Source organism: Dendrobates tinctorius, unplaced genomic scaffold, assembly GCF_039654945.1.
Source record: "Dendrobates tinctorius isolate UK_male_01 unplaced genomic scaffold, ASM3965494v1 ptg000067l, whole genome shotgun sequence".
NCBI lineage: Eukaryota > Metazoa > Chordata > Amphibia > Anura > Dendrobatidae > Dendrobates > Dendrobates tinctorius.
The window spans coordinates 765845-792282 of record NW_027361735.1 but is presented as its reverse complement, the minus strand read 5'-3'; the positions used below and the strand labels follow the sequence as shown (position 1 = coordinate 792282).

Here is a 26438-nt window from a genome sequence, read left to right as displayed (position 1 = left end):
AAGGATAGGCTTGGGCCGGATGCCACTCCAGGACCTGCAGCAGCTGACTCATGTACAGGGCAGCACAGGTTAAAAATACTAAGCCGAATTCTGGACTGGAGAGGTCAAACAGAATGGGTAAATGAGCCGAGTCTGTAACAGGTGAAATGAGACAAAATAGCACAGGTCTGATTGCTGAGACTGACAGGAACCTAAGCCCAGCCAAAATTGTGGAGGACAGCACTGCCTACTAAACCATCTGTGTGGCGGCCAGGCAGAGCGCATGTGAGTTATTGCCTAGACATTAAAGTTGTAAGCTTTAAACACAGTTTAGCGATTTTTTATGTAGCTTCTCTTATAAACATTGACTGTGCCACAGAAAAGAAAATGTATAAAATATATGCAATACATTATTGCAACAGCATCTTTCTTCTCAGTAGGAAGCCCTCGAAACATTTCATTGCATTTTTTTATGTATCAAACAGATGTAAAATACAATTACAACTTCAATGTTTTTATAGATTCATCTTTATACTAATTTATATTAACTACTTCCATGCATTTCTAAATTCTTTATATGATTATTTAAATGGTAACAGTTTGTGTACAAGACATATTTTAGAAAACGAGAAAAGTTCTAAACCACATGCATAATAACACCCACTCTATACAGTAGGTGTGCCACCATCACATTCAGCTTTCTGCCAATAGACTTCTGCTAATATTACTCCGTTAAGGCACTTAGGCTATATTCTTACTGTGCCTACTGTATATGCCTTTTCACTTTTAAACTTGAATGGTATGCTGAAAATCTGCGAATAAAAAATACACAATCAGTTGAACTCATTTGAAGAAGGACATAGCACAAAAGAATAACCTGGGCTGGAAGCCTACCCTTACAATAGTGATGTTCTCCTATACAAAATACACACTAGAGAAAACAGAGTAAATCATAATCACCAGAAAAATATATTAAAATGAAAATATTAGTAGAAGATAAAACAATTCTAAAATACATACTGAGGACCAAAAGGTGAAGTACAAGGTAATGTGGGCAGGCAAATGCCCAATTGCCAAATGACAATGACTATGGCCACAGGTTAAATTCAATTATTAACTGTTTAATTGGCCAACTTAAGCGTGTGCTAAGCATATCCATTTTTTCTTATAATCAAGAGATGTAATGTAACTCATATTTCATGTATTTCATGTTTGCATGCTATAGCGCTACAGAGTTCAACTTTATTTGTTGGTTATCTATAGAGATGGCTACTCTTAATTTGCACCTGTACACACCAGTTTTCTGTTTGGAAGAGACCTTCAGTCTTTTGCTATTTGTGTATTAGCTGTCTGACCTAGCACTCCACCCACCAGCCTGTGGAAGTTTTAATTATAGCAGGGAAACTACCTACCCATAAATGCAACCTAAGAGAGGATTTATATTAGATAGGTTCCCAGCAACCGAAGTTCACCTTGTTGTCGGCTGCTGGGCACGTATGAATTGGCCAAATCATGTGCCAAGCATCTCCATTATTTCTTATTATCTAGAGCAGTAATGCAATTCAAATTAATTTATTTCATGTTTTCATGCTATTTGTTATGTATAGAGATGGCTACTCTTAGTTTGCACTTGTACACACTAAATTCTGCTTAGTAGTGACAGACAGTCTTTTGTTATTTGTATACTTGCTTTTATGACTATATTATATACTTACCTGGTTTTTATCTTCAGGTAGATGCACAGATCACTGTCATCCATTCACACTTTATAGGTGGATGACCGTTAGCTTGTGTATTCCATTTTGATAAGTTTTGGCCTCTTCTACAAATTTTCCTCTCTTATGGTATTTTTCCATATATTTTTCTTCACCTTCCTGGATGCACCTGTAAGAGTTGAACGAGACCGCCCTGTATAGATGTGTATATATTAATGTATGGTTTTATAAATATATATTGTTATTATGCTTATGGCAGGGAAAGTGTTGTACCCTATTTAGTACTCTAGATGTGGGTAAAGATATGCTCAGAATGTAAATAGTTAAATGTAGGAGGGGCCAACTGTGGTTACATCGGGGAGCATCCGGCATTTTTGTAATTTGGGCTAAGTAGCCCTGACAGGGCAGTTAGCCCCGTAATGTTTAAGGTTACAAGTCCAGCCGTTCAGGGCCTGAGGGCCACAGATGACAGCAGTGCAGAACATTGCAGTACAGAGCACTACACTGCAGATGGTAGTGTTGGCAGCAGTACGGCAGCACAGATCGCTCATCATGAGGCGGCTTAGTACGTGTGCAGAGGGCCTTTTGTCTGGGGCAAAACAGACAGGCGAACTCCCAAAGATAGAAAGCTGGACAGGGAGGATGCATTGATGCTGACCAGTGCGGGACTACCCGGGAACGTTCTGGAAGGTGACAGTGAGAAAATAGGGAAAGAGAAGAAGGCAAACTGTGTGTTACCTGACATAAATGCTGTAACTGAAGTGAAAGGACGGAGAACGAATACGAGTAAGGTTTCGTGTTGAAAGTTGGAATTTGACTGTGACTCTGTTTGTACTAAAATTTGTGGAAAAAATGTACAGCCACCCTGGAAAGGCCCTGAAGGTGAGAAGAATGGAGCTATAGGTATGCTGACAGAGAACTGTGAAGTGTATGTGAGAGGAGGCCAGGGCGCGCCTGGGCCGTTCACCTCAGTCACAACTACCGCCCTGGCTGAACCTTACACACCTACTAGCACAATAATTTTTTCTCATATTTCACATAAATGTTTACATGACCTCATTAGCATCAGCTTCAGGTATTCTTTATCTCACACATTATAGCATTTTATTTTTATATTTATTTCTTTACTGAGACACGTCTGCTTCCATCAGCCATTTTTTTCACATTTCTTGGCTCCTGTTTCTCACCGTCTGCCTTATCCATATTATATCTCATGTTTTGAACATATGATAATGCCAGTCACATCTGTATGATATTGCTGAGGAATATTTAAAATTGTCTATAATATTTATTTTTAAAGTGTTCATAGCATTTTTTTTTTGTGATGCTAGTGTGATGCGAGAAACTCGGGCGAGTCTGTTACATCAATACCCAGCGCTGCCGTTGGCACTCGGGAGCAAAGTGTTTTGCTGCATTGAAATACATGCAGCCGCACACTCCGGTCCCAAGTGCCAGCGGCAGTGCCGGGTATTCATGTGAGAGGCTCACCCTAGTTTCTGGCATCACACTCGCAAGTGTGAACCCGGCCTCAGAACTTCTGTAGGCGACCATATTTTTGGTCAGTTTGCTGTCCATATGATCAACAGCCAGCACATTGATCCAATAGTTACAAATCATTTTTTTCTACACCAACCAATTTACGAAGAATAATAGTGTATGTAACAGGCCGCTCCTGCACTCATGTGCTGTATGGACTATCACAAAGAACTGAACAATGAGTCACATACACAATTTTTGTCTGACTGGCCAAAGTTCTAGACTGGCTGTCTAAACCTGGACTGAAAAAAAAAATGATGGAGATTTCTCAAACTTCTACTATCAAAGTCGATGAAAAACAGACAGCGCACAGATAGCAGCCGACTATTGTCAGATTTTTTTTATTATTTATTTTTTTTTTGTAGAATCCATAGTTTTCCATTAGCGAGTTTGTTCTGACATTTGGATCTCTACGCTTTTTTGCAGACAAATTTTTTCAGAGAAATAAAAAAAAAAAATTAGACTATCGCATAGACTATTATAGGTGTGAGTGCTATCCATGAAAAAAAGAAAAGTACTCATGCGAGAAAAGCTGATGTCTGTATGAGCACTAAGACCAACATTGCCTGATCAGTTCTGACTTAGTAATAGTAACTATTTGTGATGAGCGTGTGCGCTCGTTACTCGAGATTTCCGAGCATGCTCGGGTGTCCTCCGAGTAGTTTGGGCATGCTCGGAGATTATGTTTGAATACACGCAGCTGCATGATTTTCAGCTGCTAGACAGCCTGAATACATGTGGGGATTCCCTAACAAACAGTCAATCTCAATCCCCACATGTATTCAGGCTGTCTAGCAGCCACAAATCATGCAGCTGCGGGGACTCAAATGGGTCGCCCTCACACCCAGGGCTGTGGGGTACTCGGTACCGGGCCGGTGTCAGGGGAATGTGTCACAGCAGCAGTGACCCGGTCCGTTGCCCTGGGCGCCCAATGTCAATGGTGGTTTGTAGTTAATGAAATAGAATAGTTCGTGACGCCAGCTGTGGTGTTTGGCAAGCAAGATGTTAAGCTAACGTTGCGTGCAGATCCTCTGGGGCTGATGGTGTGTTGCAGCATAGATGGTATAGCTCCCCACAGGTGAAGCTGTAGCCCCAGGGCAGTGTGTAGGCGCAGGTAGTGTAAAGGATGATACCCAGATGTAGCGGTGCTGACGGTGTTGGCGCACAATGACTGGAAGACACCAGGGCTTGCAGTTTCAACGCTTTACTCACAGTTCTTGTTAACCACTGGTGCCTGCTTCCATGCCGTGTCCTCCAGGGCAGAGACTCAATCAACCTCCCGGGCATGTTAGGCTTCTCCTCTCCAACACTCTGCCAACATGTACCTTTCCTGAACGACTCCTCTATTGTGCCTTTTAGTGTGAAGAGCTCCAGTACCGTGGTTACTCTGAAGTTCCTCCTGTCAGATGTTCCTAACAACTCTACTTGTATGACAGACAGCTGTAGCCTGATCAGGGACCTCCTGGATCCCAGCTCTCTATCCTTGTTGTTGTTGTGTCCCAAGTCTTGGATGGGAGTAGTGCATTTACAGCCAACTACTCCACCGGTGTCTGCTGCAGAACCATAAGTGTCCATACAACCTTGGGGACCAGGCCCGGCCTTGTGCTGAGAACCTACTGTATAGGCAGGGTTGCTCTTCCAACCCACAACTCCTCTCTGTTCTCCTACTCCTTCATTCCGCGCTGTTCCTGCTCTCTCTTATGGAAGCTTAGGTTGCAGTTCTACGTCTTTCTCCTTCTGTTCCTTTCCTAGGGAGCACGTTCCACTAAGACCAGTCCTCAGTCTCGTCTGACTGACTGCCTTCCTCCGCCTTGAGCTCCCTTCAGGCTGACCTCTTGTCAGCCTGCTCTCTGAATCAGACTCCCTGTCTGACTGACCTCAGACTCCTCTAACCTTCTGTCAGACTGACCTGTAATTCTAAACCTTCCCACTATTTTATACCTAACTCCACCCACCTCCCAGCCCATCTCGTGTTACGAAGCAAGGAATCACCAGAGGTGCTCTGCTACCCTCTAAGCATGAGCCGCAATGTGATCAGTGCTGAACTATCCTGTGTGTGGGATGCAGTTGTTGGAGTGTGGAAAGGAGTTCCCAACTTACCTAGGCGGTGGGGCACTACACCTTAGGAGAAAGTGCAGTACCTCTGTGGCGACTGAGCCTCAGGGGCGCCACACAAACATAATCTCCGAGCATGCCAAAATACTCGGAGGACACCCGAGCATGATCGGAAAACTCGAGTAACAAGCACACTCGCTCATCACTGGTAACTAGTCCACCAATAGAGCTGTCTGATTGAAAGGTTTAAAAATTCACAATATAGAAAAAAAAAATCATGGCATTCAATTTATGTACAATAAATACAAGTTTAAGAATTTTACTGCTGTCACAGAAATTATTCAATGATTCAAGAATAGAACAGAGCAACACTCAATTATTTCGCAGCCACAGACATCACAAACATTTTCGACTTCTGCCATTCCCGAGATTTTACTACAAAGCCTGTGGAAGATGAAGGCCCAGGAGAGCCGAAATTTCTTTGTGAATAATTAAGGATCACTCTATCATGCTCGTGAATCTTTAACTTGCATATATATATATACACACTCTGGAGTACCGAGGTCATACAGTCATCAAATCACATGGGGAACGGAAACGCCCAGTGTCAATTTATTCATACAAGTCAAGGAACATCCAAGGTACAGAGCAATGTGGAGTTCCAAGAAAGGGCACTGCAGAATTGCTACTTTGTGAAGATTATTTGAATTTCTAATAAAGATATGTCAGGAGTGCAGACCTATCCTCCTAAGTGGATCTGACGGATGTGCGCTAGTATAAATCGGGAATTGTTGATCTCTACGTTATATAATATTCTATTATTGATTTAGTATTTTGAATGTAAAAAGCTGATTAAATGCTACTAGGACTCCTAGAGAAAGCCCTTGAGAAACACTTTCTCTACCAGACTTTGCGGACTAATTTTGTTTTCTTGTATGAGTTTGTAGATAAGGATAACAGTCATCTTGTAGTTTTGTTTCTCATCTCATACAAATATGAAATACCAAAAGGATATTCCATAAATATGTGATAAGCGCAGGTACCACCTTTGGTCAGCAGACAAGGAATAGTTGGCTGAGCATGTTCAACTTTTTCCACGCATTTCTAGGAAAGTGCAGCAAAGTGATTTATAGCAGAGAAACCAGAGATTAATCAGTAAACATTACAGTTTTCTGGGTTTTTTTGCTCTTTTTCTGTACAGATCAGGGTAGTTTATGGCAAATTAGATGCCTAGATGCTTCACAGATGGTTGAGACTCTATGTTGATAGGTGTCAAAAACACCAAAACCATAATGTAAACAGGAGCAAAGCAGTACTGTATGATTGACGTCAGTTTGCATATTATTCCCTTGGAACATTGACGTGAAAATAACTCTCCATATGCAGTTGTTGTTTTTTTAACATGTTGCAAAACAAAAAACATAGAAAGCTAGAATAACATTTGCCATCAATTAAAATGAATCTGTCAGCAGGTTATTGCTATGTAAAACGAAGATAGCAGGGCAGGGGCTGAAATAGATTTCAGCGGTGTGTCACTTATTAGGCTGTGTGCTGTTGTTTTCTTGCAGTAAAGGTTTTATCACTAGCTGCCTCATGCCAAGTCGTCCGACCACACCCCTCCTGTGATAAGCAGCTCAATGTCAATAGACAGTGTCACAGAAATCTGTGATGTGGATGAGGTTAGCTTTCAGAGCTTTGCTACATCTAAAAACTCTGATTGCGCCACAAATGCTGCACCCTGTGAATTCAGTGACACATTTCTGAAATCAGGGTCTCTTAACCCACATTGGATGGCTTTCAGATGAACTAACAAAAACCTGTTGATACATTCTTTTTACGTGAAGTTATATTACTTCAGCCTGGGAGAACATATACATGGAACAGAAAAATATAAAGGATTCTTGGGGGCTAGATAAGACACCAGGACCGATTATCAGCGACCTATGCTATGAGCAAAACGCCAGAAGAGTGCTAGTATCAGGTTTACGACACTTCAGACTGAGATAAGAGAGGGAAAAAAACAAAACACATATAATAGTAAAGGAACATAAGAAGAATTAAATTCAACTATTGCAATACTTGAAGGTCAATAGTTAGAAGACTTTTTACCCAAAGACCCCAGATCTTTTATAATTTAGCTGGATACCCCCAGTTATCCATACTTAGCTAAGTCTCATCAGTCGGAGTCAATACCCCCACACACCTGAACTACATATTGGAATTTCAATACAGTCTACCATTATTCTGCTTTTTACTGTCCAGGAGAAAAAACTCTAAAACGTTGTGGTCTACAGATGGTTCTCTGTTTGGCTGGTATAACTAACTTTGCATAATTCTTTTACATGGAGCATTGCCTTGAAAATAAGGCTACATACATAGTTAAGGTGGTTTCTTCAGTGGGAGCTAGTATCTTTCAAACACCTGTACTCTGCTTCTGAGCAGTTCCAGAGTCCCAGACATGCTTCATGACTTACAGTACATATCCATCATTTGGCATGAAGGAGTTAAAATACCAAGTGGGCAAATGGATCTAAGGCGTTGGTACAGAAACCTGGAAAGCATGAATGGAGCATAGAGTTGCCCCATTGGAGACCAGAGGAACAAGATAGCAGTTGAAGAGAGACATGACAAGTCCAAAGAAATACCCATAGGAAGCATAGGTGCCACAGGCATAGTGGAATAATAAATGCTCAACATGAACACAGTCCAACAACAGAATTTTGGCTTGCTGCAAAGCAGCAGTAAATCCAGCAGTAGGTTAACTAGCAAGTCAGGGAGTATGCAGGGTCACAATGATAGATGCAGAACTGGAACTGATGGTGAAGAACAACAAACAAGCACAATTGTGACGACTCCTGGAGTTGACCCTCTGGGTCATGGCACCAACCCTCCCAGGGCGAGCTGACCTAATGATGACCACCCCCTTTACAGGGAGTGTCAGGGGCAAGCCCAAGGGTGTAAGGAATCATGACTGCTGGCACCAGGTGGCCGGCTCACAGGAGACACGAGTGAGTGTGTCTAGCAACAGGGAATGTGCAGAGTACAAGAGTGTGCAAAGCGTGGACACAGGGGCATGCAGGGTATAGGACAATACAGGACGAGTGTACAGCAGCACGGAGTGTACAGGACACTACAAGGCGTGTATACGGGAGTGCGCTAGATGCAGGATAGTGCAAGGTGGGTACACGAGAGCACATATGGCGTGCACAGACAAGCACGCCCGGATGCGAGCAAAGCAGGGCGCATGCAAAGGAGCACGCCTGAGTACAGAGTTAGACAGAACATGCGCAGAGAGCACACCTGAGTGCAAATTTAGACAGAGCACAGAGCAGAGGCAGAGCGTGTGCAATGAAGCACGATAGAGCAGAGCAGAGTGCATGCACGGAGCATGTGCTGGGAAGCACGGCAAGGCAGAGTACAGGAACGGAGCACAAGGCAGAGTTCAGGGACAGAGCACAAGGCAGAATACAGGAACAGAGCACAAGGTAGAGTACAGGAACAGAGCACAAGGCAGAGAACCCGAATACAGTGCAGAGCCAGGCAAGGACCAAGCAGACCAAGCCAGGAAGCACAACAATAATCAGGCACCTCCCATAGGAAGAGGTAGCCTGATATAGGGCAGGAGCACGGGGACTTCTGGGTCAGGTCATCCAGGACCATAGAGAGGACAAGTCTGCAGCTAGAACCAAGAAGAGCGCCCATGCGCACTAGCAACATTGTGCAGCCATGGAAGTAAGTACGAGAGGTGCGCTTGTGCACCCAACGGGAACCCCAGAGTGGCCGCGGCGCCGGAAGTGGTGATTCCGGGCGTGGGGTCCCGTCCCCAGGTGAGAGCATCATGACAAGAAGCATGACAACAATACAATACTATAAGTATTTATCCTAAAACACATATTTGTGTCTTAGTGGGCCTTAAATAGGTCCAGAATGATGATATCATAAAGTTATGCTGGGTATCTTAGAGGGCAGCAGATCCATGGGAAAGAAACAGAGCCCGGGATATCTGGAACAGGTACAAAACTATTTTCATGTCAGCTTTGACTACTGGAGACTGAGTTAGTGATGTGGAAAGTCTATAGCCCATTATGGATGAAGAGCACATAATTACTTAGACCCCAAAACCTGGTTTGCAAAAACCTCAAACTCATTGGGTTCATATCACTGTTTGCTGCATGTTTTTGCATGAACAGACATGTCAGTAGTGATGGGTGAACCCATAAATGTTTGAATATAGAGAGTTTGACCGAACATCTAAAAAAGTTCAGTTCGAGTACCAGAACGGTACCTGAACACGATCCCATTCATATTAATGGGGAGTACAAACATGCCAGTTAGCTGTGGTTCCCACATTGTCATATGACAGTGAGAGCCAATAGCTGTGAGGTAAAAAGGTTACTGCTGGTCGCAGGCATTGGCTGATGAGAGAGTACTACTCTCATGAGCCTATGCCTGCTGTTGTTGATAACAGCAAGAGTAGGCACCACCGATGGGAGTATTCATCAGCCGGCACCTGCGCTCTATAAATAAAAAAATAAATAAATTTAAATAAAAGACTTGAGGGTCTTTTCTACTTTTGATAACCAGCTCAGCCCTCAGCTGTCAGCTTTGTCATATCTGGTTACCAGAATAGAGGGGTTACACAACGTTTTTTCTTTAATTATTTAAATAAATTATAAAAAGAAACTGGTGGATTCCCCCTCATTTTTGTCAACAAGCCAAGCTAAAGAAAACAGCTGGGGGCTGGTATTCTCAGACTGGTAAGGGGCCATGGATATTGGCCCCCACCAGCCTAAAAAGAGCAGCCCACAGCCACCCCAGAAAAGGCGCATCTATTTGATGAGCCAATTTTGGTGCTTTGCCTCTCTCTCTTCCCACTTGCACTGGTGCGGTGGAAAGTGGGGTAATATTTGTGGGGTTGATGTCAGCCATTTTATGGCTGGCGACATCAAGCCCAAAGGTTAGTAATGGAGAGGCGTCTATTACAGAAACCCATAGATAGATTGTAAAAAAGACACAGCCAAAATAAAATCATTTAATTGAAAATAAGACACTGACACCTTTATTTGAAATAAAAATAAAAAAAACAGTAATAATCACCTTTACACTTAATCCATTGAAGCCCACATCACTGGTTATAAAAACAGAAAATAGTAAATAACCATATACCCACCTTTATGTCTAATCCATGATTCTCATGTCCCATGGAAAAGAAGAAAAATAAATTACAACCTATCACTCACCTGTCAAATGTGAATATAGTCCCATGACGATCAGTGATGCGACCGCTATTCCCGATAGCTGGAACACACTGAGACAGGAGCATTATCACTCCTACAGTGTGTAGTGCTGAGCAGCCATTAGAAAGTTCACTGAAGTACAAATCTGATGAACTAGCTTTGAACTCTGGTGAACTTTTGCATGAGAGCTTAGTGCTAGACACTGCAGGAACAATTATGCTCCTGTCAGTTTGAGCCAGATGACAGGGAGAGCAGTCACTGTTGTCCAAATCATCTGGATTGTCGTGGGACAGTATGGATTATCTTCACTTTGGACAGGAGAGGGGTATGGTTGATTGCCATTTTTATTTTTTTCCAGGGGACATGGGCATTGGTGGAATAGGCATAAAGGTGAATATTATGGTTGTTTCTTATTTTCTGTTTTTTACAGGTGACTTGTGATTTGATGGATTAGGCATAAAGGTGAGTATAACTGTGTTTTTTTTAATTTCAAATAAAGGATTCTGTCATTATTTCAATTAAATGATTTTATTCTGGCTGTGTGACTTTTTACAATCTAACTATGGGGTCAGTAATGGTGGCGTCTTATAGACGCCTCTCCAATACTAGCCTGTGGGCTTGATGTCAGTGGCCATAAAACAGCTGACATCAACTCCACAAATATTACCCCACTTCCCATTGTACCATGGCAATTAGGAAAAGTAAAACCAATAGATGCGTTTTTTCTGGGGCGGCTGCAGGCTACTATTTTTAGGCTAAGTGGGGCTTTTGATAATTTAAAAAAAGGCGTAGGACACCTCTATTCTTGATAACCAGCCATGATAACAGTGACAACTGAGGGTTGTCAGATTTGCCTGTGCTGGTTATCAAAAATAGAAAAGATTTCACGCCATTTTTTTAAAATTTAATTAAAGCACAGGCTCCGGCTGATGAATACATCCATTAGTGGCATCTGCTCTCGCTGTTATCAGCAACAGCAGGCATATACATTGTCTTTTCTTTGGTTTTGCTTGTTTCTATGGCCAGTGTGAACATGCCTTTACATCATGCATGTTTTCAAGTCATACTCCAGCTCAGTTTTCTATTTTTTTCTTTTGCATACTGATAGGAGTAATACAGGGTGGGCCATTTATATGGATTCACCTAAATAAAATGGGAATGATTGGTGATAGCAACTTCCTGTTTGTGGCACATTAGTATATGGGAGGGGGAAAACTTTTCAAGATGGGTGGTGACCATGGTGGCCATTTTGAAGTTGGCCATTTTGGATCCAACTTTATTTTTTTCAATGGGAATAGGGTCATGTGACACATCAGACTTATTGAGAATTTCACAAGAAAAACAATGGTGTGCTTGGTTTTAAGGTAACTTTATTCTTTCATGGGTTATTTACAAGTTTCTCTTTCTTTACAGCCATTGACATGTCGCAGAGGTTAACTTGTGATTTGTGGATAGAAATTGTGTTGATGTCTGGTGAATGCAGTACTCTGGTCATTGCAGTAGATTTCAATGCAAGACACCCTACGCTAAAAACTGTCACCATTCCCATTTTATTAAGGTGGATCCATATATATAGCCCATCCAGAAAAGTTTGCCTCATCACTGAACATAATGTTCTGTGTAAACTGAGGGTCCTGTTCCAATTTTTTTTTGCCCATTCTGCAAATTCAGAGCGCTGTTCTGGGTCAACAACCATTCCCATTTTATTTAGGTGTATCCATATAAACGGCCCACCTTGTACTCTTTCATCAGCCACCTGTGACATGAGATAACCATTTTACCACTGGTCACAGCTACTGTCTCATGCAGTCATCTGACAGCGTGGGAACCACAACTCTCTGATTGACGGTAATGATCTTATCGACGATCAGAGCCATCGGTGTTTGATGTGCTATACCCAAACAGTAACATGGATTTCCTGGAGAAGTCTGTGTTTGGGGTCTGTGCACGAACACTAGGTGTTTGGTACAGACCCCGAAATTTACTGTTCAGGTTTGCCCATTTCTAGTCAAGAGTTTTCTTTTACTTTTATACTACAAATAGTATTATATAGCTTAATGTCCTTATAATGAAAAATTCCTATATCAATAGGTGAGCTGTTATGAATGAGTCACCGGAGGAGGAGAAAACAAAAATACAAGCTAAGTCCAGAAAACCAGAGAGGTTGGTAGCTATCGGATTGCAGACCCCTGATCCTATACACCACAACTAACAGTAGCCGTGGGGGGTTCCTACGGTGCCCTAGACCCCTCGTCACAGCCGGAGAACTACATAAGTCTAAAGAAAGAAAGGGGGAATTTAAACTGCCCCAGAGCAGACCCCAAAGCAATAGACAGCCCCCAACATGTATTGTCGGTGAAAAACAGATGAAAACACAAACACAGACAGAAAGACAGGCTGAGCAAACAATAGGGCCCATCTAACTAGATAGGACAGGACAGAAAAGATGTTGGCTGCAATCCGCAAAAAACCCTACCAAAAATGTCCCAACCGTCTGATAGGAAAAAAGGCCCTGAAGTCGCTAGACTTCAAAATCACTATATCAGCACTCAGGTATATTCTGAAAACAGAGCAAGAGATCAACTGATCAGAGACAAAAATGGAATTCAGCCAGTCCCAACCAGGACTGGCTAAATACAAACACTAAGGAAACAGACAAAATCTCATGGAACAATAGCAGGGCAAAAACTTAGCTTTTAGTAGACAGGAACTAAACTAGATGCAAGAGCTCAGAGCAGAAAGGATCACCAGCAACCCTGCAGGGCGTCGGCTGCCTTATATCCACTCAGAAATTCCAGATGTCCAATCACACTCCGCCTGTTCAAATGACAGGTTCTTCCCATCCCAATCAATTTCACTACCTCTCTTCACCAGCAGAGGGAGTTCATCAGACATTAAAGGTGAAGGGGAAAATGAACTCACAACAGTGAGCACTTCCAAATCTTAATACAACTTTTTAACCTTAGGTGCATGTTTACCATAGGTAAAGGGAGATACATCTTTAGAAATTGTTTTTTTTTTAATTTTCATTTCAATAAAAGAGGATTAAAATCGGGAAAGGTACAAGATAAAAGATAGAGGGACTTATGGCTCAAAACAATATTAATTGCTAACCAGGATAATACATTTTGAATAATGATGGTGGTTTTCAAAAAGCATACAAGCAAGGTATTATACTGAATTTCAGATATATAAATGAGAAATGGTTACGACTAAACACCAAGTAAACATAAGATGTCAATGCATTACTGCATATTTAAGTGCCATGTGCAAATATTACAGTATATAAAGAAAGGAGCATGTATAAATACATTGCTATAAGATAGCATGAAGCAAGATAGGTTCAGCACAAACACATGAGGTAGAGTTGTTCACATAGCACAGTGACTGATGAAAGTAGTGTGTCCAAACACATGTGATTTAGGGTACCGTTACACTTTGCGATACACCAGCGATCCCGACAACGCTATGGATCGCTGGTACATCGCTAAGTGGTCGCTATTGAGCTGCCACACAATCAGATCTCATCAGCGACATAGCAGGGGTCGGGGGTTGCTACTTACCTGTCAAATGAGGCGATCCTGACGTCCTCCCGCCCGCGTCCACGCGTCGCTTGTCGGCGCCACAGGAAGCCCAGGAGGAAGCGCCCGACGAGAAATGGTCCAAGACGTTCTCACGCGATCAGCTATGGGCAGCGGGGGAGTCGGTCGGAGGTAAGTATCAGACATAGCGATATCGCTAGCAATATCGCTGCTACGTCACAAAATCGGTGACATTACAGCGATATTGCTAGCGATATCGCTATGTGTAACAGGGGCTTAAGACACAACTGAGCATGGCTACTAAAACAAATACACCCAAGTAGCTGGTGAAAGCAGTGTGTCTAAGCATATCTGGTTAGAGCACTGTTGAACCTTGCAAAAAATGAAAGGACATAAACAGTATGGAGCTCGGTCTCCTATGAGTTTACAAACAAAAGCAACATAGCTGTCATAGACACTTTATGGGGTTAAAGTTACGGTAAATATGTCTGCAAGTAAAGAGACGCAAAACCAGATGTGCATAAAGTTTTCCTGAGTGTTCATAGCTTGAATTGGAGTGTAGGAGTCCTGTCCCTCTGCCCCGATGCGCACGTTTCGCCCAGCTTCTTCAGGGCATGTCTAGGCAGAGGGTGTAGTGGGTTGGTTTAAATATCCCTGGTGATCAATCAGAGGGGAATCTCAGTATCGCGTAATGCCACATTCATAAGTGTCACAGAGCATGCGTTAGCTGAGTGACACTCTTGATCTAAAGCTGTCATGCTATTCAGCCATCAATTCACTCCGCCCATTGGGGCGTTAGTGAATGTCTGACGATCGCATCTAGTCCGTGAAATCCCATGTCATGAGCACGCTCATAGCCCAAGCATGTGCACCTCAGTGGGATGCGTCTGTAACTCAGTGAGGTGTTTAATCGCTAAGTACCCGTGTGTTCCGAAACTAATGAAGAAAGTGTGTGGGTGGTTTTATTAGTGCTGAGTGCGGAGAATAAGTGAAGGAGGAAGTGGAGTGATGAGTGAGGCTGTAAGGGGAATATTTTAATTAGTGATGTGCCATCTTCCAACACTTGTATAGTGATTAATAAATAATCAAAACTGAAGGTGTAGGAGCAAATAAAGTGTTACGTAAGTGGGATAAAGTGCTCTGAAAGTGAAATGCTGGGAAAGTTTTGTGTAAGAAAATCAGTGATAATGTCCAATGATATTTAAATTTATGGAAAGGAGAATATTAAAGGTAAAACAAAAAAGACTAAAAAATGGTGGAGTCTCTATTTTATGACAGCTACCAATGACCCTACAGGGATGAAAAGGACTAGAATGTTTGTGCATGACAATATATGAAAAAGGACATAAGGATAAATAATATGAAGGGATAGAGAAATGGTGACATGCAGATGAATGCAATTAAGTGAAATATTGATTCAGTGTATCCAGCAGTTGGGTACATGCTAGAAGGCAAAAATGAAGAGGTTTGTGACATCTTGTGAGTGTGCCAAAAAAAATGATTTTATGGAAGAAGTTTGTACTGAGATGAAGAGTGCCAAAAGGAAGGGAAAACCATAAATGGGAAAGTGACATAAAGCTTATTAGGGGAAGATGAAGAGACTCTTAGTTGTGAGAGGTACATAACCATTTGGTAAAAGAACACAATGTGTACTGAAGGAGGGGAACCGCAGGAAGGTGCAATGGTCATTTATTACTGGTATATATTAGATTAGATTAAATGTAAACTTCAGGTCTAAGGGCTCATACTCACACGCGAGAAACTCGCACAAGTCTCGCACGTCAATACACGGCACTGCTGCCGGCACTCGGATCGGAGCGTTCAGCTGCATTGAAATATATACAGCTGAACGCTCCGATCCGAGTGCCGGCGACAGTGTCGGGTATTGACATGCGAAACTCGTCCGAGTATCTCGCATGTGAGTATGAGTCCTAAGAGCAAAATCGGGAAAGGTGCATATGCTTGTGCCTATGCTTACAGGTGTATGAAAAAATTACCATTGTAACATTTAATAACCCACCGCACAAAGTGCAATACAATAAGATCACTGGGGGGATAATAATTGCATTTCTATTACAGCACTAAAAATGTCTATGAGAAATTCAAAGGCAAATGTGAAAAAGACAATATATCCAAATGTAACCTATTCTACTTTTATAACTGAGTTTTTAGCCTATAAAGTCAGTAAAATGATTAATGCCTTTAACACTTTGTTTGCATAGGTTTTGCATATGTTTGAAGAACTGCAAACTTATTGTTGACTGATATCAGTTCTTTTCTATCTGTAACATAATATTGACATTCCTACAGTAATGATAGCCCTTGAATACATTCTCTTAAAAAAGCTATGAAATAAGACACAGCTGGTGTCAGTTGCTTCAGAATTGCTAGTGAAGTTTCTGCGATCTTGTTTGCTAAAAAAAACCTAAAAATATATATAAAATTCTCATTCTGAATCTAATCTGTCAGGAGAATTGGTCTAAAATGTCGACAGAAAGAACATTTCTGGCAGAATCATAGAATCGTAGAGTTGGAAGGGACCTCCTGGGCCATCTGGTCCAACCCCCTGCTCAAAGCAGGATTCGCTAAATCATCCCAGTCAGATGTCTGTCCAGCCTCTGTTTGAAGACTTCCATTGAAGGAGAACTCACCACTTCTCGTGGCAGCCTGTTCCACTCATTGATCACTCTAACTGTCAAAAAGTTTTTTCTAATATCTAATCTGTGTCTCTTCCCATTCAGTTTCATCCCATTGCTTCTAGTCTTTCCTTGTGCAAATGAGAATAAAGTTGATCCTTCTACAATGTGACAGCCCTTTAGATATTTGTAGACAGCTATTAAGTCTCCTCTCAGTCTTCTCTTTTGCAAACTAAACATTCCCAAATCCTGCAACCTTTCCTCATAAGACAGGGTTTGCAGACCGGTCACCATTCTGGTCGCTCTTTTCTGAACTTGCTCCAGTTTGTTGATGTCTTTTTTAAAATGTGGTGCCCAAAACTGGACACAATATTCCAGATGAGGTCTGACCAAAGAGGAGTAGAGGGAAATAATGACTTCACGTGATCTAGACTGTATGCTTCTGTTAATACATCCTAGAATTGCATTTGCCTTTTTTGCTGCTGCATCACACTGTTGACTCATATTCAGTCTGTGATCTATTAGTATACCCAAGTCTTTTTCACATGTGCTGTCACTTAGCCCTATTCCTCCCATTCTATATATGCTTTTTTCATTTTTATTGCCCAGATGTAGTACTTTGCATTTCTCCCTGTTAAAAACCATTCTGTTAGTTGCTGCCCACTTCTCCAGTTTATTTAAATCTTTTTGAATCCTCTCTCTCTCTTCTCTAGTATTAGCTATCCCTCCTAGCTTTGTGTCATCAGCAAATTTAATCAGTTTACCCTCAATTCCTTCATCTAAATCATTGATAAAGATGTTGAACAATACAGGGCCCAGGACAGAGCCCTGTGGTACCCCACTTAAGACATTCTTCCAACTGGATGTGCAGCCATTTACGACCACTCTTTGGGTCCGATCACTAAGCCAGTTATGAATCCACCTAACAGTTGCCTTGTCCATTCCATACTTAGTCATTTTTTCAATAAGGATTGTATGAGAGACTTTGTCAAATGCTTTGCTGAAGTCAAGATATACTATATCTACAGCATTTCCTTGATCCACCCAATCAGTGATACCGTCATAGAAGGAAATTAAGTTAGTCTGACATGACTTATTAGTTAGAAACCCATGCTGACTCTGTTTAATCACTTCATTCTTATCCAGGTATTGACATACATGTTGTTTAATAATTTGTTCAAAGATCTTTCCTGATATAGAAGTCAGACTCACCGGCCTATAGTTGCCTGGGTCCACCTTCTTCCCCTTTTTGAAGATAGGAACAACATTTGCTCTTCTCCAGTCTTCTGGCACTTCTCCTGTTCTCCAAGAATTTTCAAAGATTATGGAGAGGGGTTCAAAAATTTCTTCTGCTATCTCCTTCAGTACTCTGGGGTGTAATTCATCTGGACCTGGAGACTTGAATTCATTTAGGTTAGCTAAGTGTTTCCTCACTATCTTTCTGTTTATAGATATCCTGGATTCTTCTATTCCCTTAATAGGACAGTGAATAACAGTTGATGTTGCATTTCCTTTCTGAGAGAAAACAGATGCAAAATAGGAATTTAAAAGTTCAGCCTTCTCAACATCCTGTCTTACCATTTCATCATTTTCATCCTGTAAAAATCCTATAGCATCTTTGACTTTTCTTTTACTTTTGACATATCCCCAAAATCCTTTATTATTGCTTTTGACATCTCTTGCAAGCCTCAGTTCATTTTCAGCTTTAGCTAATCTGATTTGTGCCCTGCAGGTTCTGCAGACAGCATTATATTCTTCTTTAGATATGCCTCCCTCTTTCCATTTTATAAACATTTTTTTCTTCCTTTTTAGCATGTGCTTAAGTTCTGTGTTCATCCATCCTGGTTTCCTTAAATGCTTCCTATTCTTCCCTCTTTTCGGAATTGTTAACAACTGTGCTTTGAGAATTTCATTTTTCAAGATTTCCCATCCTTCCTGGACATTTTTGTCTTTAAGGATATCCAGCCATTGGATCCCTCCAATTCTCTTTCTGAATCCCTTAAAATCTGCCTTTCTGAAATCTAACCTTGACGTCTGAGTCTTCACAGGTCTTCCACCTCTAGTAATCCAAAATTCTAAAATAGCATGGTCGCTACCTCCTAGGGTCCCAGCCACTTTTACCTCCTCAACCATTTCCTCCCTGTTTATAAGGATTAGATCCAAGGTAGCAGTTCCCCTTGTTTTCTCCCTTACCTTTTGGAAGATAAAGTTGTCAGCAAGAGAGGATAAGAATTTCCTTGACCTGTTAGTTTTGCCTGAGAGAGATTCCCAACAAATGTCTGGATAGTTGAAATCTCCCATGACAACTATGTCATATTTTTTTGAGAACTTGGCCATCTGATGCATAAAGAGTTCATCTATATCTTCGGCTTGCACAGGCGGCCTGTAGTAAATGCCTACAATGGTGTCCTTTCCATTGTTCTGTCCTTGTATTCTTACCCAAACAGTTTCCACAGAACTCCCAGTCTCTGAAGCTTCAATCTCTGTGCAGATATACGCGTTTCGAACATACAATGCGACACCCCCTCCTCGTTTATCAAGTCTGTTTCTTGCAAATAAGTTGTATCCTTCTAGTCTTGTATTCCAATCATGTGTATTGTCCCACCAAGTCTCAGTGATTCCAATTACATCATATTTCTGTTCCTGTGTTAGTAGTTCCAATTCTCCTTGTTTGTTGCCCATGCTTTGTGCATTAGTATAGAAACATTTTAGTTTGTGATTGGTTTCTCTTTCTCCAATATTTTTATTAATTAGATTCTTTCGTCTTTGTTCTTCCTTTCCACTTCTAATAGCAGAGTTCTCAATAGCATTTGTCAGGTGTATGGCTTTTTCTGGTCTTTTGCTTCCCTTCCCATGTTGTTCTAGTTTAAAGCTCTCCTTACAAGTGTAGCAAGGCGACTTCCAAATACATGCTTTCCAGTCTTCGTAAGGTGCACCCCATCTCTAGCAAGTAGTCCATCGTATAAGTAGTTCACTCCGTGATCCAGAAATCCAAATCGTTGCTGATGGCACCATCGACGTAGCCAGTTGTTCACCTGCAGAATCTTATTCCACCTCCTTGTTCCATGGCCATCCACTGGGAGGATGGAAGAGAAGACCACCTGCGCTCCCAGTTCTTTCACTTTCTTGCCTAAGTCTTCAAAGTCTCTGCAGATGATTTCCAGGTCGTTTCTTGCGGTGTCATTTGTCCCCACATGTAGTAGCAGGAATGGGTAGTCATCTGTAGGTCTGAAGAGTCCTGATATCCTGTCAGACACATCTTTAATTTTTGCACCTGGAAGACAGCACATTTCTCTTGTAGTTATATCCGGTCTGCAGATAGCGGCCTCTGTTCCTCTCAGCAGGGAATCCCCCATGACCACCACTCTCCGTTTCTTCTTCACAACATTTTTCTTTCTCCATCCAGGAGGACTCTGAGGGCGTACAAGGTTGCTGTTTGTTGGCAAAGTCTTATCCTGATGTATTTCTTCATCGTTTTCCTGCGTGAGAGCCTGGTACTGGTTCCTGAGCAGTATGGGTGCTGACTGCCTCCTGATCCTCCTGCTTCTTTGGGTCACATGTCTCCATTCCTCTATTTCTTCAGGTGCACTTCGAATTTCTTCTCTTTCTGTAACATGAAGAGATAATTCTGCTCTGTCCAAGAACTCTTCACCTTCCTTAATGATCTTCAACGTAGCTAACCTCTCTTCGAGATTTTGCAACTTTTCCTCCAACAGGGACACAAGCTTGCATTTGTGGCATGTGAAGTTTGGCTTTTCCACTGGTAAATCTGTGAACATGTAGCAAGAAATGCAGCTCACCAAATGGCTCCTGGCCTCTTCCATCTTGAGATTTCTTAAAAACGATGAAAGATGAGCCAAATTTCGGCGCGCGGTTTTTCCAATTTCCTCTTTTCAGCTGCAACGGCCAAAACCCAGTGATCGTTGAGCTCGCGGAGACTCTTCACTTATCCCAGAAGGCACTGGGAATATGCAAATGATCTCCTCAAGACTCTTCCCCTGGTTTTCCAATTTCCTCTTTTCAGCTGCAACGGCCAAAACCCAGTGATCGTTGAGCTCGCGGAGACTCTTCACTTATCCCAGAAGGCACTGGGAATATGCAAATGATCTCCTCAAGACTCTTCCCCTGGTTTTCCGATTTCCTCTTTTCAGCTGCAACGGCCAAAACCCAGTGATCGTTGAGCTCGCGGAGACTCTTCACCTATCCCAGAAGGCACTGGGAATATGCAAATGATCTCCTCAAGACTCTTCCCCTGGTTTTCCGATTTCCTCTTTTCAGCTGCAACGGGCAAAACCCAGTGATCGTTGAGCTCGCGGAGACTCTTCACTTATCCCAGAAGGCACTGGGAATATGCAAATGATCTCCTCAAGACTCTTCCCCTGGTTTTCCAATTTCCTCTTTTCAGCTGCAACGGCCAAAACCCAGTGATCGTTGAGCTCGCGGAGACTCTTCACTTATCCCAGAAGGCACTGGGAATATGCAAATGATCTCCTCAAGACTCTTCCCCTGGTTTTCCAATTTCCTCTTTTCTGCTTAACGGCCAAAACCCAGTGATCGTTGAGCTCGCGGAGACTCTTCACTTATCCCAGAAGGCACTGGGAATATGCAAATGATCTCCTCAAGACTCTTCCCCTGGCAGAAATCATATCTAGTTATCACACGTTCATTTCAGCTGGCATAACTGTACCAACAATACAGTATGAAAGACTGTAAGATGAATAGCAATACTAGATAGTGAATTCAGCCTCATATTTCTGTGCATTCTCAGTGTGGGGTCTAGAAGTTTTATCACAAAATAAAGTACAGGGTGGGCCATTTATATGGATCCACCTAAATAAAATGGGAATGGTTGGTGATATCAACTTCCTGTTTGTTGCAATCAAACTAAGGAACAAAAAAGCGCAATAGGGTCTTATCCGGATTATTATTAACCCCTTCGCACCGAGCCTGTTTTTGCCTTCGTGACCGGGCCAATTTTATCAATTCTGACCAGTGTCACTTTATGAGGTCATAACTCTAGAACGCTTCAACGGATCCTGCTGATTCTGACATTGTTTTCTCGTGATATATTGTACTTCATGACAGTGGTAAAATTTCTTTGCTATGACTTGCGTTTATTTGTTAAAAATATGCAAATTTGGTGAAAATTTTGAAAATTTTGCAATTTTCAAATTTTTAATTTTTATGCCCTTAGATCAGAGAGTTATATCGCACAAAATAGTTAATACATAATATTTCCCACATGTCTACTTTACATCTGCACAATTTTGGAATCAAACTTTTTTTTTGTTAGGAAGTTATAAGAGTTAAAAGTTGACCAGCGATTTCTCATTTTTACAACAAAATTTGCAAAACCATTTTTTTTAGGGACCACCTCACACTTGAAGTGAGTTTGGGGGGTCAATATGACAGAAAATACCCAAAAGTGACACCATTCTAAAAACTGCACCCCTCAAGGTACTCAAAACCACATTCAAGAAGTTTATTAACCCTTCAGGTGCTTCACAGGAATGAATGGAATGTGGAGGGAAAAATAAACATTTCCTTTTCTTTCACAAAAATTTTCCTTTAGACTTTTTTTTCTTTACTTTCGCAAGGGTAACAGAAGAAAATGGTCTATACATTTTGCTTTTCAATTTCTCCTGAGCATGCCGATACCCCATATGTGAGAGAATAATACTGTTTGGGTGCACAGCAGAGATTAAAAGGGAAGGAGCACCACTTGACTTTTGGAATGCAAAATTGGCTGGAATCGATAGCAGACACCATGTTGCATTTGGAGAGCCCCTGACATGCCTAAACAGTGGAAACCCCCAATAAGTGACCCCATTTTGGAAACTAGACCCCTTAGGGAACTTATCTAGATGTGTATTGAGCACCTTGAACCCACAGGTGCTTCACAGAAGTTTATAACATAGAGCCATGGAAATAAAAAAGCAACATTTTTCACAAATAAATTGTTTTAGCTTCATATTTTGCATTTTCATAAGGGTAACATGAGAAATTGCTCCATACAATTTGTTTAGCAATTTCTCCTGAGCATGCCGATACCCCATATGTGGGAGAATAATACTGTTTGGGCGCATGGCAGAGCTTGGAAGGGGAGGAGTGCCATATTGGAGAGCAGATTTTGCTGGAATTGTTTGTGGGTGACCTGTCACATTGTCAGAGCCCTTGACGTGCCTAAACAGTGGAAACCCCCAATAAGTGACCCCATTTTGGAAACTAGACCCCTTAGGGAACTTATCTAGATGTGTATTGAGCACCTTGAATCCACAGGTGCTTCACAGAAGTTTATAACATAGAGCCGTGGAAATAAAAAAAAGCAACATTTTTCACAAATAAATTGTTTTAGCTTCATATTTTGCATTTTCATAAGGGTAACATGAGAAATTGCTCCATACAATTTGTTGAGCAATTTCTCCTGAGCATGCCGATACCCCATATGTGGGAGAATACTACTGTTTGGGAGCACGGCAGAGCTTGGAAGGGGAGGAGTGCCATATTTGGAGAGCAGATTTTGCTGGAATTGTTTGTGGGTGACCTGTCACATTGTCAGAGCCTTTGACGTGCCTAAACAGTGGAAACCCCCAATAAGTGACCCCATTTTGGAACCTAGACCCCCCCATGGAACTTATCTAGATGCGTAGTGGGCACTTTGAACGCCCAAGTGCTACACAGAAGTTAATAACGAAGAGCCGTGAAAATAAAAAAAATCATATTTTTTCCACAAAAAATTACCTTTTCGCCCTCAATTTTTTTTCCAAAGGGTAACCAGAGAAATTAGACCCCAACAGTTGTTGTGCAATTTGTCATGAGTATGATGACACCCCATATGTGGGGATAAACCACTGTTTGGACGCATGTCAGAGCTTGGAAGGGAAGGAGCGCCATATTGGAGTTCAGATTTTGCTGGAATGTTTTGAGGATGTCATGTCACATTGTCAGAGCCCCTGAGGTGCCAGAACAGCATAAGCCCCCAAAAGTGACTGCATTGAATGTCAAAAAAGTTTAAAAACGTGGTTCTGTATGGAAGATTTTAAAGCAGTCATGGAGGCATAAGGCTGGCAATGATGGGCATTGTGGGCAATAATAGTGGGTATCATGCCTCATTCCTCTCTTGGAACATACACGACATCTTCTCTGGCGGTTCTTTCTTGTTTCAGTTGCTGGAATGAGTGCAATAAAATGTCGCTCAGTGAGTCTTCTAACATCTTCAGATTCTAAAGGATTGGCGGGGACAAAATTTTCAAAAACAAGATGTTCAATGACCTTTTCCTGATAATCAAGGAAAGTATCTGTATTTCCGGCTTTTCTGTACAACACAAAGGAATTATATGTATATATATTATAAATGACTAACTTCTTATACCAGGTATATGATTTTCTTGATACCTGGTATGGCTGTAGAACCTGATCTGCAAGGTCCACACCCCCCATATATTTGTTGTAGTCAATGACAGACACAGGTTTTGGAGTAGTGGATCCCTGATGGTCTGCAATGGCCTTTGTGGCATCTGTGTGGATCGAGCTCAGGATAAAAATATCTTTTTTATCCTTATACTTAAGGGCAAGCAGCTCTCCATTGCGTAAAGCCCCTGACTGCCCCTTTCGGAACTTTTCGTTGACCAACGATTGTGGAAACCCCTGACGGTTTTTGCGAATGGTCCCACAAGCCCCTATGTTATGGTCAACCAGACTTTTAAATAGGGGTATGCTGGTGTAGTAGTTGTCAATATACAGATTATAGCCTTTTTGTAAAAATGGAGTTATCAGCTCCCAAACAATTTTTCCAGATGTCCCCAGATAAGTAGGGCATCCTGGTGGGTTTAGTTGGCTATCTTTCCCCTCATAAATGCGAAAAGCAGCTGTGTATCCAGTTGAACTCTCGCACATTTTATAGAGCTTTATTCCGAACCTTGCTCTCTTAGAAGGAATAAATTGCTTGAGGTGCAGTCTTCCTTTGAATTTTACAAGGGACTTATCAATGGAAATGTTTTCTGTTGGGGTGTAGAGCCTCAAGAACTTTTCTGTTAAGTCTTTGATGATGGGTCTGATTTTGAATAGTCTGTCATGTTCTGAGGCATCTCTGGGCAGGGATTGACTATTGTCGTTAAAATGCCAAAACCTCATGAGCATTTCATAACGGGTCCTAGGAAGAACTGCAGAAAACATAGGGGTGGCTTGAACAGGGCGGTTGGACCAATAGGACCGAATGCTCGTTTTTTTTACAAGCCCCATAGCGAATGTAAGTCCTAAAAATTTTTTCATTTCTAAGACATTAGTTGGTGTCCATAAATTTGACCTAGCATAATAGGATCGTGGATTCTGGCTGATGAATTGGGACGCATATAAATTTGTTTGTAGGACAATATGCTCTAGCAAGCTATCTGTCATAAACAAATTAAAAAAATTAATTGGTCCAAAATTTTCCACCTCCACATTTATACCAGGAATGGCATTAAAATTAGGGATGAATGGAGTAGCCGAATCCGAAGCCTCCCATCTGGGAAATGCTACATCAAGAGGCAAAGCCCCTTGGACACTGACGTGCGCCAATTCACAAGCACTAGGGACAGCGCTAGTACTGGGCATTGTTCCCTGAGTTGGAGACGTTTCTCCAGAAGCGCTATTTGTCCTTCTTGTTGTACTGGTCCTTGTGTGTGAAGATGGACCAGAATCACTGCTCATTTCTGAGCTATCACTGTCGCTGCTACTAAAGCCCTCGAAATCCACATCGCCATCTGACACTGCGCTTTCTTCACTGTCAGAACATAACAGTGCATAAGCTTCCTCTGTACTATAATACGGACGGGCCATTTTATTAGTTTTTATTTTTTTTCCAGAAATAGAAAACTCTGAGGTGACGTGACTGACTGATGTGACGTGACTGACGTGACTGACGTGACGTGACTGACGTGACTGACGTGACTGACGTGACGTGACTGACGTGACGTGACTGACTGACGTGACTGACTGACGTGACTGACGTGACTGACGTGACGTGACTGACTGACGTGACGTGACTGACTGACATGTCGTGACTGACGTGACGTGACTGACGTGACTGACTGACGTGACGTGACTGAAGTGTCGTGACTGACGTGTCGTGACTGACGTGTCGTGACTGACGTGACGTGACGTGACTGACGTGACGTGACTGACGTGACTGACGTGACGTGACTGACGTGACTGACGTGACTGACGTGACGTGACTGACTGACGTGACGTGACTGACGTGACTGACGTGACGTGACTGACGTGACGTGACTGACTGACGTGTCGTGACTGATGTGACTGACTGACGTGACGTGACTGAAGTGTCGTGACTGACGTGTCGTGACTGACGTGTCGTGACTGACGTGTCGTGACTGACGTGACGTGACTGACTGACGTGACGTGACTGACTGACGTGACGTGACTGACGTGTCGTGACTGACGTGACGTGACTGACTGACGTCACGTGACTGACTGACGTAACCCTAACTTTAACCTAACAGTAACCCTAACTGTTACTAGCCCTAACCTGCCTTATCTGGGTTTTTTATTGTTTTTTTTACTTTATAGCACAATTGCTGCCTGGCACAGCTGTTGCCAGCAGCACTTGTAACGCTGTTTCTCCTCAAATCTCTCACTGACAGGAGATCTGAGGAGAAACAGCATTTTTATAAGGCAGATCGCTGGGAAAGTTTGTTGCTACAACAAACTTTTCCCAGCGAGCTCTCTCATTGGCTGCTG

At 42.1% G+C, this 26438-nt stretch overlaps 1 long non-coding RNA gene across 1 annotated transcript in view; it reads right to left on the bottom strand.

Moving 5' to 3' along the window:
• Window positions 1-536: 536 nt before the first annotated feature.
• Window positions 537-26438, bottom strand: part of LOC141095134 (uncharacterized) — a 115156-nt gene continuing 89254 nt past the window's right edge. Inside the window, exons 3-4 of the long non-coding RNA XR_012233311.1 lie at window positions 1695-1863; window positions 537-791 (exon numbers count right to left, since the gene is read on the bottom strand). This is a non-coding gene — a long non-coding RNA (uncharacterized lncRNA). The remainder of the gene's footprint in view (window positions 792-1694; window positions 1864-26438) is intronic.